The following is a 10,243-nucleotide window of genomic DNA, read 5'->3' as shown; positions in this document are numbered from 1 at the left end:
CAAACTGAAATCGAGACATTCTTCCACTCTGTGGCGGAACTGCTTTCAAGAAAAGCACCTGACCTGCAAAATGAACGCTATTTAGTGCGGCCAGGAAGGGAGGGAACACACATTAAAGCTATTTTACTCTAAAAGGCTGCTGTTTCCTCAACTCTCCGTATCCTCTTTGTTCCATATTTGGTTATTAACTCACCACTCTATCAGGTAGAGGGTACCACTAGCCAGTGAGGACGCCAAACTTTCTGTAGGAAGGCCTTAGGGAGTGGGCAGTTTGGTCTGAGAGTGAGGGACTGAATCCGAGTGCACAGCACTTTACATTGGCATGGAAAAACTTGCCCAACCCACTTTGACTCAACAAGGCCATTAATACAGAAAAAGTAACAACCCCACTTTTCAGAGGTCCACCTTTGCCTACAAGGGAGGAGAAGGATGTTAAAGTCAGCATGTTAAAGGCTTCTCTTGAAATACTGTAACCAACACCCATTTGTTTCCTTTATAGCTCTCCTTATAATCTTTTATTTTCTTGTTTATTTGCTAGCACGACCCCTAGCATGTAAACTCCGAGAGAGGGAGGCTTTATGGTGTTATTCCCAGTGCCTAGCATATGGCTTGGCACATAGTCATGGTTTTAAAATTGAACCGACTTCAAGATTGGTCTCATAAGGGGGGATCTTTTGTTTTATTCAGGCTTCTGAAATCTTTAGCACCGGCGTTGAATCCCTTCCTCTTATATTTAACAGGAAGCTAGACTTTTTTCCTTCCAAATTTGTTGTTGAGAGTACACACTGCAAAGGATAAACTAATCCAACACTTTCTACATGTACCATTTAGTGACACTGATTATATTCTTCAAGTTGTGCAACCATTCTCACCCTCCTTTTCTGAGTTGTTCCTCCCTTATTAACTTTACCTCACTGCACCCTAAGGTTCCTATCTAATCTTTCAACTTGCTGTTGTCAACTTGATTCCATATAGGTAGTTCTTATACAAGCATAATGGTCAAGGCAGGCCCTTTTTTACTATTTATGCTGAACTACTCTTCGGTTTTAGGAGACTCAGGGGACATTTTTTGTTCAACATTTAAAGATTATCTCAGGGCAATAGTTTCAGGGTTCATCCAGCCTCCATGGCTCCAGAAAGTCTAGAGTCCCTGAGAATTTGAAATGCTGTTCTGCATCTTCCCCCTTTGGATCAGGATTCTTCTGCAGAATCTTTGATCAAACTCTTCAGTAATGGTAGCCAGGCATCATCCAGTCCTTCTGGTGTCCCAGCAAAGGAGGCAGAAAATGGAGGCAATTAGCCACACATTCCATATCCTCCTCCTATTCCTGACTCTCCTTCTTCCTCTGTTGCTCCAGGTGAGTGGAGACCAATTGTTGTGCCTTGGATGGCTGCTTGCAAGAGTTTAAGACCCCGGGCAGTATGCAGTGAACTAGGAAGAACAACAGAGCACTAAATATGCTATTAGGCCAATTAACTAGGATGTCCCATGAAAACATGACCCTAAACCTCCAAACCAAGAAACCAAATTCCCTGAGGTTTTTGGCTGTACAGAAGCAGCCTCAGCAGCTCCTCTTTCTTCTTCTTCTTGTTTTTGTCATTGTTGTAAATACATCCATAACACAACTTCTGCCAGTTCAACTTTTTACAGGTGTACAACTTACTGACGTTAATTACAGTAATCGGGTGTGTAACCCTACCCTGAATCAATGTGATTTAGGAAGGTAGACTTCTTAAAGCCCAGTCTTGGATAAACCTGAAGTTCCCTTCACTGGGTTCTCTTTAAATCAATTAAAATAATTATTTTACTCAGAAAAACCTTCAAATACTTTTTCAGAAGGGAATGGCCTCCTCTTTCTCTACCTTCTTCTCTTCAAATCAAAACACTTTGCAGCTTTGGGGTGAACTAAATAATCAAACACCTAGCCCCCAAATTAAGTTCCCATTGATCCATGTCAATGAAACACATCTTCCGGCTCCTAACTTTAATTCTTTTTATCACTATTTTTAAAGAAAACATCTTACAGGTAGTAAAGTTGTTTTAGAAACTACCTTGGCAGCTTAATGCCTAAGCTGGGGCATTCATATCACAGATCTACAAAAGGGTTCTTCAGCCAGCTTCCCAGGCGCTCACTCGATCCGAAGTCAGCGCTGCAGCTCTCACTTTCCTCCTCGGGGGGCCAATCTACAGACTGGAATCATACATCCTCAGAGCTGGGGGTCCTCCCAGAGTGGGAGAGGGACCCGAAATGCCCTCCCAGCAAGCCAGGCCAGAAGACCCCCAGACAGAGAGGAAGCTTTTTCCTTTCCTTACCCTGGTTAACTCCCCTCACGGCCACCAGGGACCCTCAGAGCATTCGCTTTCCTTGACGCATGGAGCCCCTCGTATGTTGTAGACAGCCATGCTATTCTCCCCCACCCTTTCCTACCCTGGCTACCCCTACCCACCTCCCAGTTCTGGCCTCTTCTTCCTCCCAGTTCTGGCCTCTTCTTCTCGTATCTTCTTCAGCCCCACTGTACACACTCCACTAAGTCAACATTCCTCAGTATGTGGCTACCAGTTCTGAGTTTGGGATTCCAGCTGGGGCCAGAGCACTGCTACCAACCGCCCCAGCATCACCTCCCTAGATCTGAATTCCTACCTCTATTAATTTTTTTTTTTTTATTAATACAGTCAAATTCTGTACCCACTGTTGGCTTATAGGGAATTAGAGGTCAAAAAGACCCCAGTTGTTTTTTTTGATAAATAGCAGTCAGAGTGGGCCTACTCTGTTTCTACTTATGCAACTGATATTTTAAAGCTAAAAGATGGTGGACACAAGTTCAGGTTTTGTTTTCTAGTTTCAGCTGTCATTCTGGCCTGAGGCTGTTTCTAGGGGTATTTGCTTTCTTCCTGCCTCACTTGAAATGGCAAATTCCTCTGTTATCATCTAATGGTTGGAAGAAAAAAAGGTGCACAGGTTCCAGAGCCAAGACTCAGGAATCTTATTCCAGTAACAGATGGAACCTTTGTCTTTGAAGCAAATTACACAAAGAAGAGATTAACTCTTTAACTCAGTAAGCAACGAAAGTTTTCTGATTTTAACAGTGAGAAACCTAATTCTTCGTTTTATATGCTAGTTAACATTAAAACTCTTCAAAATCTCATAAATTAAACTGTTAAACTTTAGTCAGACAGATAAAACTTTTGAAAGGGAAAAGATAACTTATTTCTTCCCCTTTTACACTTTTGGAACTCTTACTTTTACTTTAAGACGAAATTCTTATTCTTATTATTTTCTACACCAGCTGCACTGGTCTCTTTCCAAAGGGGTGAGGGGCTTTCTCCTCTCCTGTGGCCTTGGTCTCCTACCTTTTTTTTTTGTTTGTTTTCTTGTGGGGTGGCCTTTAGCCTGCAAGACAGCAGTTAGGAAGGCTGCCTGACAATTGGGTCTGTAAATCTTTTTCCTTATCTCAGAGTATGCTTGGCAGGCCAGTCTCAGTAGCTGAGAGATAATTAACACTATACTTCCTCCTTTTTCTGAAGCTTTCTTTTTCTTTAATTGATCATAAAAAAAGAATTGTCAGTGATTAAGAATGCACCCTAGGGTGAATCTCCTGGTATGGGCTCTTGATTTTTCATTGTATCTAATTAACTATTCCCAGGGACCCACCTTTTTATTTTTATGGGTAGTTGATACCCCTAGCTTTTTCTTTTAGTCCATAGGAATTTATTTCTCTCTCGTCTTGCAGCCAAAAATTTTGTCAGCTCTGGGAGAGAAACTCTTTTTTTTTTTTTCAGCTCAAACAATAAGTTCTCAGGAGTCTCTGTAAGTATGTTTTAATTTAACCTGAACTTTTTTCACCAATTAATTTCTATACATTACATATAAATGACACATAAGACACAGACAGAGGTGATGGAGATAATCTTGCAGTCTCAACATTTCAGAGAGCCCAGGTCTCGTAAAGTTCACACATCAGACAAACAGAGACTGCTTGGACCAGACAAGCCACAAAGGGAGAGGGGAAATGAGGATGGTTTTAGTGAGGTCCAACACATTACTAGGAATATCTGAATCTCCACTGCCATCCTCCAGATGCCTCTTATCCCCAATACCAGATGGGGGTGCTTCAATCTCTCAGCCTAAACAGATAGAGATGTCTACATCCACTCCCCAGAACCAGGGTGCACGAACCAGAGCCAGACAACATCTAGATAGACAAAATTGACAGCCGTTTTTACACCTGCCCAAAGTCTAGAGTCACCAAGGGTCCCTCTTTGCGATCACAAATGCAATAATGGGCCTGAACTAGTAGAAATGCACTAAGTGGCAAAACGCCAGGAGTAACACCCACCAGCTGGCACTTAATCAAAAGGAAAATAAAATGGAGAGGAAACTGAGAGAAAGAAGAGAGTCAATTATCAGTTCTGCAGAGTATATCAAGTCTAACAGATCTTGGGGTGATTCCCCCCTCACTGCAGACTACACCAGGTCTAACAGATCTTGGGGTGGCTCCCTCACCTCAGAAGCCAAGTCTGCATCGAGGGGAATCACTCCACTCTTGAGACTCCCTGGATTGTGCAGGTCAGGGCAGGCAGCTTTTCAACTCAATCTGGGAAGTGTATCTATTAAGTGTGCCTGCTTTACCAGGTTTACCAGATCTGGGGGCCAAGCCCCTCACCATAAACGTGGCGTCAGGACTCTCAGGCTCAGGAAAAACAAACAGTCAGGTGGAGACAGAAGAGAAATATCCTTTGTTCTTATGGAAATTCAGATGAGAGGAGCAGGCATGGAGATCTAATCACCAGAGGGAGGGACACAGGACAGGTGGTGTCCTGGCAGTTGCTTGTCTGTCTGTCATGGTTTAGGAGGTCTCCTTATCTGCCCCCACACCCGGGTCTGAGGAAAAAAATCAGTCCTGCTGTGATTGCCAAATTCTGTTACAGGGCAAGGCTTCCCAGCTCGAGACTAAGCCCTGCCGAGGTTCTTACCTTCTTCCGACCAAGAATGCCCACGAGAGGCTCAGAGGTTCCACAGGAACAAAGCTTTATTAGTGATAGAAAGAAAGTAAAAGGCTCCCGAGGGAGAGAGGGAGAGGGGTTTCCACCTATGCTAGCCTCCAGGCTCACTGGATAAAGGATTTCTTAGGGCTTATAAATGCATTAGAAAGGTATTAACTTTATTCATTAGATGGGTGGAGATTTCTAGGGGAAGGGGAGAAACCAACAAAACCAAACCCAGTGCCGTCAGTTGATTCCGACTCATAGCGACCCTATTGGCCATAGTAGAACTGCCCCATAGAGTTTCCAAGGACTGCCTGGCAGATTTGAACTGCCAACCCTTTAGTTAGCAGCTGTAGCACTTAACCACTGGCCAACCAGGGTTTCCGGGGAAGGGGAGGGATTATGGAAATCACATGCGGGCGCAGTTAGAATTCAAGATGGACTTCCTCGCAAAGGTTGCTGGAACTAAGATGGACTCTGTCACAAAGGCTGACGGGATGTCAAACAGGACTTATTCTGGGATGTTGTGCATGCGTGATGCCTTTGGATCTTGGTTTCAGTCCTGGCGAGAGGTCCCTGTTTATGTTTGTGTCATGTGAAAGGTCATTCACAGGCCTCGTTGATCTTTACTGAACACAGTCTGCACCTGGTGAGGCCTTGAAAAACAACTCAGAAGGATTATCCCTAATTTATCGCTGGTCAAGCACACAGAGCCTTGAAATGCTGCCCCTTATCTTGTCTAAACACCTAGTTTGTTAATCACAAGTAGTTTTCTGGCGCCAGCAGCAAAAGTTATATGGTGGTCTGTACTTAGGTTTAGATTCAGAGACTAATTAGATCTGGTCAAGCACACAGGGCCTTGAAATGTAGCCCTTATTTAATTCAGCTGGCCCGATCTCTTCTCTGTCTTACATACACCCACCCTGTGCTATGTAATGCTCTGGCTGGGCTTGGGGCAGCATCCTGTAATTACACTCAGTTGCATTTCTGCACCCCATTCATTTCTCAGTCTGTCATACACTGGTGGCTTGTGTGTTGCTGTGATGCTGGAAGCTATGCCACTGGTATTTCAGATATCAGTAGATTCAGCTGTGGTGGACAGGTTTCAGTGGAGCCTCCAGACTAAGACTAGGAAGGCCTGGCGATCTACTTGTAAAATTTTACCAATGAAAGCCCTGTGGATTACAACAGACTGTTGCCCAACACTGTGCTGGAAGACGAGCCCCTAGGTTGAAAGCACTAAAAATACACAGTGGCCACTACAACGGACTGCAGCATACCCACAATACTGAAGATGTGACAGGGCTAGGCCGCTTTCAGTTCTGTTTGTACATGGGGTCTCTGGGAGTTGGAGCTGACTCAGGTGAAGCTAACAACAGCATTTCCGCAGCAAAATATGAATATTCATAAGTGGGATAAATAAAGATGATCCAGGGCTTGCAGGGAGCTCTGGTGGTTCAGTGGTTGAGCGCTCTAAAGCTAATGGAAAACGTGGGCGGTTCAAAGCTACCAGGCACTCTTCGAGGAGAGAAGTGACAGTCTGTTTCCGTAAAGATTACAGCCTAGGAAACCCTATGGGGCAGTTTTCTACGCTGTCCTGTGGGGTCGCTATTAGTGGGAATCCACTCGACGGCAACTGGTTTGGGAATCGATGACATCGCAACAGTTCAAGTCAAATTTTTGCCACCAATCAAGTTACAAAAAACCTTTGGCCTCCCAGAGTTTTGGCATTTTGGACATGCATCATCTGCATTGTGAGTCTGTACCATGCTGGTTTGGGGCTGAGGAAGGTGAGGCCCGGTACCCTGTGTGAACGAACTGATCCAGGGGACACTGGGTGTCAAGCCCCACACTAAGCGGGTCTCCTTGCACTCCTACTCCTCGCCTGGTAACGCACCTGGTCCGGGCGCTCCTCCCGCGGGGGCCCACGCACGTCCTGGATGGCCTTGCTGATGTTTTCTGGGCCATTGCTCGCCAGGCACCGCGGACACACCCAGGAGCCCGCCACCTGCAGGCCCTGAAGCTGCCCGCGCTCCCGAGGACGCCGGCAGGGGCGCAGCGGCAGGAGCCAGGTAGTCCAGGGACTGGGCGGGCCGCACAGGCGCAGGGGGCCCCAGGTACAGGCAGGCAGGCCCGGCGACAGTTTGTCGCGCTGGGCGGCACAGGGAGCGTGCGCGGCGCGGTGGCTCGGTGGGGGCGCCGTCGGGGTCCGAAGGCGTCGGCGCGCTCAGGAACCGGTAGTCGTAGGCGAGCGGCTCTGGGCTGTGGGCCCGCGTGGGGCGTTGGCGGGGCGGACAGCAGCGGGGCCGCCGAGCGGCGACAGCTCACGCACGCACTGCGCGCGCAGATTGAAGGGGCGCCCGCCGGGCTCGCGCCTTAGGTGCCACCAGGGCTCCGTACTGTGGCTCAGCAGCTGGTAGCGCTCGTTGGGCTGGATGGCGACGCGGCGCCCATCCTTGGCGGTGTACTCAAAGGGGTGCTCCACCAACAGGTACACGTCCCCCTCGACGTCCGCCGCCATCGCCGCCTGGGCGCTTCCCTGAGGGCAGCAAGGTGGGGCGGGGTGGGGGAGGACATGGAGGTCAAGGCTGCGGAGCAGGGAAGAGCACCGCAGGGGGTGGGAGGAGGCCTGGGTTCGAATCCAGGTCCTGGACTTACCCTGTGCGCCCGGGACTCCGTTTCCCTATCCCTCAATTGGGGGCCTCGAACAAGAAAATCTCGAAGGCTCCGGTTCTTACACTCCATGACGGACTAACAACACCGCGTTCATTCTGTGGCGTTGGTTATGAGATTCGAGCCTCGCTTGTGTCCCGTGGTGGGAAGGTTGGGGTAATACTGCTCCAGCTGTACTGCCAGGGAGGCCTGGGCTCAAAGAGTTGGGGTGATCGACAGCACAGTTGCCTAAAAACTGACTGGGCCTCAGTGTCCCCGTCTGTAAGGTGGAAAGAACTGTCCATTGCCTACAGCTCCTGCTGCCCGCTGGTCCCGCCTCCTGGAGTCCGCAGGGAGCCCTCGGACGGCCCTGCAGCGCCCCCTGCCGCCAGGAGTCTGAGGACGCAACTTGGCGGGTCAGGGCCTAGGCGCGGGCTCTGGGGGCGGCTCCCTGTCTGCTCTGCCCCTGAGATACCCCTGTCCGGCTTAGTCCCAGGGTCAGGGCGGCAGGGCTGCATCTGCCAAGGCGGGGAAACCGGTTCTCTGGGTTTCTCCTCCCCTACCTAGCAGCCTCGCCGCATACGTGAACACGGTGCCCGGCCCGCCTAGACAGAACCGAGCCGCCCCTGCCCTCTAGCTCCCACCTCCGCTCCCATCCTGCCCTGTAATGCCTACATGCCCCATTAGAGTGACCCCTAGAAAATGGACTCTGTGACAGTGACTACCCGTGCGGTGACACCTCCCTCCCCCCCGAAAAAAATCAAACCCACAGCTGTCGAGTGGATTCCGACTCACAGCGACCCCAAAGGCCCTCCAAAGTTCTCCAGCAGTGAACCCAAGTCCCCGCCACTCCCAGGCTGCCCCAGCTCTGCTCCTAGTGGATCGGGGAAGGGGACAGAGCCTCACTGTAAATCTGCCAGCATTCCCATCAGAGCGAGGAGTTGGTATCCTCCCCAGGAAGTGGCTTTCGCTGCAAGCTCTTCCACTGACCACACCTTCTCCTGTCCCAAAAGGTTGCCAGGGACCAGCAGCGGAAAGCCCGCCCCCCTGGGGAGCTGAGGGACCCCAGGAACAGCGTCAGGGCGCGTAGTGATCCTTCTCTACTCTTTCTCAAGCTTTCCTCGATGCTGGGAAGGGGTGTAAACCGAGTCACTGAGCACACTGAGCTCCGGAGGTGGGATCAGTGAGGGGCCCAGAACTGAACCAACAAGTCCCAGGGGCCCAGAACTGAGCTAACAAGTCCCAAGGGAGAGGACATCCCCTCATCCCACCTCACCTGGGACCCTCAGCCGCGCACTTACTTGGGCAGGGCCAGCCTCAGGGCTCCCATCAGCTGGGTGGGCGGAGCTGGCGGATGGGTGCAGGTTAGGTTCCCATCATCTCCCTGGACTGGGCTTCCAAGGGCAGGGTTGAGAGCACCGGGATCAAGAACTGGGGAGGGGAGCAAAGAGGGAGAGGGATGCTCAGGAGTGACCAGGTTGGCTCCAATTTCCAAAGTAGCTGTACCTGGGAGGGGCTGAATGCTGCTGCCTAGGCCCATGAGGACGCTGGGGACGGGGCACCGAGAGAGAGGAGACGTGGGAGAGTGGGCACCGACTTGAGGGGCCGTGTCGGGACGGATTTGCTCCTCTGGAGTCCCTGCGCCCTGGGCGTGCAGCGCCAGGACACCCGGCCGAGCTCCACCCGGATCGGAGTGCCGCTGTCGGTGCTGCGAATCTCCAACTCCGGGCCCTCTCCAGCCTATTGTAACGCCACCCGCCCGGGTCCACCTCCTCTCTCCTCAGGCCCTTGACTGGCGCAGCCGTGCTGGGCCTAGAAATACGTGAAGCGGGGTTCCCACGGCAGGGACGCCCACGGAGAGCGGTGTCCCGCAGTGGGCGAGGAGGGGACCAGGACCTCGGCTTCCTCCCAGACTCTCGGTGCGGAAGAGTAGGGGAGGGATGGCAGAGCGAGGAGGCTCCCCGAGCTCAACGACGGACGCCTGTCAGGAGCGGCGCGAGTCACAGTGGCTCCACCGCCTGGGTAGCCGTTGGGGGCCCGGGCCTGTGCCCCTCCAGCCCCCAGGCCTGGGGCAGCCCTGGACTCCCCGCTCCCAAGACGGATCTGTCCTTTGGCTCCACTCCCGGGCCCGCGCAGCTCGGACCCCCGCGTGGCGATCAGGGGAGAGGGGAGGGCAGCGGCCACCTGTCCCTCTCCTACAAACCATCGGCAAGGCTCTGCGCCCGCCGCCGGGCCCTGCACCTCGGGGCACCGGCTCGCGTCCGGGGCGCTCCTTTCTTGGCTGCTGGGTGCCGGAGCTGCCAGGTTTCCTGTTCAACAATACAGTGAGGGAGGCACCAGAGGAGAGCGCCGGGCAGAACTTCCTCCCAAGCTGGGGCTAGGCTGAGGTTGTGAGAGAGAATCCCTGGTGTCCAGGCTTTCTGTCTCCTCTGGGCCACGCCAGCGCCCCAGGAGAGGAGCCACCCCTTCCCCCTGCACCTCCCCTGAGCCTAGGCCACACCTGGCTGTCTCCCAGGAGGAGGAGGCATCAGAGCCAGGATGACACTTGAGGCTGGGGGCGGGAGTCTCCCCACCATCTTTCCCTGACCATATTCACTCCCTCTG

At 51.5% G+C, this 10,243-nt stretch overlaps 1 pseudogene; it reads right to left on the bottom strand.

The window, feature by feature from the left end:
- Nucleotides 1-393: 393 nt before the first annotated feature.
- On the bottom strand, nucleotides 394-7,508 carry LOC135228017 (rho GTPase-activating protein 27-like; annotated as a pseudogene).
- Nucleotides 7,509-10,243: the final 2,735 nt, after the last annotated feature.

Source organism: Loxodonta africana, chromosome 18 (genome assembly GCF_030014295.1).
Source record: "Loxodonta africana isolate mLoxAfr1 chromosome 18, mLoxAfr1.hap2, whole genome shotgun sequence".
NCBI lineage: Eukaryota > Metazoa > Chordata > Mammalia > Proboscidea > Elephantidae > Loxodonta > Loxodonta africana.
Note: the sequence above shows the minus strand (reverse complement) of the source record. Positions and strands in the feature narration are given on the sequence as shown.